Below are 2,216 nucleotides of genomic sequence, written 5' to 3'. Positions count from 1 at the left end.
ATGTTTATGCTTAGTTAGTTAGTTAGATAGATAGATAGATAGATAGATAGATAGAAAGATAGATAGATAGATTTGTTTACCTACATATACATTTATTTATCTATTGTACCATTAATCTCTTTAGAATATTTTTTTCCCATGATTAATGAAGAATTCTCCTCTGAGCAACACGGGAGTTAGCCTTTTTATCCGCCCAATTTTTTCTGTCGTGAATACGATGTATAATCACTCTTATAGAGAACGCTATAAAGGGTCTGTAAACGAAGTTTGTAGATCTGAATAAGGTAGCATAACTTTAAAAGACCTGGATTCAAACGATTTGAGCTGAATCCAAAGTAGAATAAAATCGCATAGTTTACATTCTATCAATTTAAAAAACTTTATTTCATTCTGCTGCACGGGCTCGGGGATCAGTGTTGTATACGTAGACAGAGAGGTTCAAGTGCATACCGTAACGCATTGTAAGATCGGCAGCAATGCGTCACGGTATGCACTTGAACCTCTCTCTCTACGTATACAACAGTGAGCCCTGAGCCCGTGCAGCAGAATGAAATAAAGTTTTTATAAATTGATAGAACGTAATCTATGCGATTTTATTCTACGATTTCTAACATAAGTTTTCGAAAATCATCGAAAGGATGAACAAATTTTCTTCTTTGCAATGTCAGAAACAAATCAAAACACCCAATATTGATCTACATAACAATGCTTATAGTTGTTTATAATAAACAAGATTTTTAACTTTGGCAAAAGGACAAAACTATCGTTTGTATCAACTCCATACTAACAAGTGCTTATTTTATCGACACCGAAGAAAAAATAAAGACAGTATTCGGGACCTATCAATATTTGAACTCAGTGCATAAAGGGACTTGTATTTAATATATCACGTTGACTGTTCAATTGTTTCTGTCAACCCATTGATCGTAACATTCCTATTTAACCGTTACGTTTTGTATTATATTGTAGGCTTTAAGGTTATTAAAGAAAGAAAGGTGACGTATTGGTAGGCACGTTACAACTTTGAGCGAAATATCTCGAGATAATTCGTTTCGGTCCTTTATGTTCTGTGTTCAGGCCCCACTGAAGTTAAATTTGCCTTTCATCGCTTTAGAGTAGATAAAATAAATTACCAGTTAAGTACTAGATCGATTCAATTAACTGTTCGCCGCCGTCAAAGGCTATATCTAAATTATAAACCATTATTAATGGCAATGAAGGGGGCGAACAGGTGCGTCGGATAAGATGCTTAGTGACACTTCGTCCAGCTCTTAACGAGCTAAGCTCAAATCTTACAGAGATCAACTTTGCTTTTCATCCTTCCAGCTCAACGTTCTGAATTCAAATTCCAACGAGGTCGTCTTTGCCTGTCATCCTTTCGGGGCCGATAAACTTATCACCAGTCGAGCCCTGGGGTAGGTGTAATTTACAAGCTACCCCGCCACACCGCATCTTCTTCGAAAATTGCTGGTCTTGTAGCTAGAGTAGAAAGAATTCCAGTAGTATAAACATATTCTTTCTACGTCCCGAACATTTGCAGCACAACCGAGTACAATTCTTTGTGTCCATACAGAGTTTTGCTTTGTTTTCATGTTTCCCTTTGTTCTGGTTTGAAAATATTCTGCGTTGTGTCTGCTGCAATGTTTGGTCTGATTATTTTCTGAATGTTGTGTCAGTAAGCGCGCCCCTGTCTGTCTGTGTGTGCGCGCGTGTGTTTGTGTGTACAGTGTATCTGCTGCATTAAATGTATATGCATGTATCAGTGCGCGCATGCGTGGACGTTTTATCTGTCGTATTTATCAAGATTAATGAGTTCTGGCCGATAAGTTATCAGCAAATTTTCATCATGTATATTTAATATTATCAGAAAACTATCCAACTGCTAACAAATCAGTATGGAATAAATCAATGGCGCAGACGTTCCATTCTCCCTGACAATCTTCCAATCAATACACTGACCGGGAGATGCTTTAGTTGTTGTTGTTGTTGTTGTTGTTGTTGCTGTGGTTGTTTTGCCATTATTATTTCAACCTAACTTTTCCGTTTTTCGATATTATTTCGGTCATGATAATTTAAAGCCATGAATAATTAGATGCTTTAAAAAAATTAACTGCTGAGGGTAGATGATACGATAACATCATTGAAAAACTAGTGACGCCTCCTTCAAATATATTTCTATCTATTAAGACACACGAATACATACACATCCTCAGATA

At 36.5% G+C, this 2,216-nt stretch overlaps 1 protein-coding gene across 3 annotated transcripts in view; it reads left to right on the top strand.

Moving 5' to 3' along the window:
* The window catches only part of LOC106881302 (glycine receptor subunit alpha-1), a 236,793-nt gene that overhangs the window by 120,121 nt on the left and 114,456 nt on the right, over positions 1-2,216 (top strand). The gene's annotated exons all lie outside the window — the stretch shown is intronic.

Source organism: Octopus bimaculoides, chromosome 13 (assembly GCF_001194135.2).
Source record: "Octopus bimaculoides isolate UCB-OBI-ISO-001 chromosome 13, ASM119413v2, whole genome shotgun sequence".
NCBI lineage: Eukaryota > Metazoa > Mollusca > Cephalopoda > Octopoda > Octopodidae > Octopus > Octopus bimaculoides.
The sequence above is the reverse complement of the archived record's forward strand: the minus strand, read 5'-3'. Positions and strand labels throughout refer to the sequence as shown.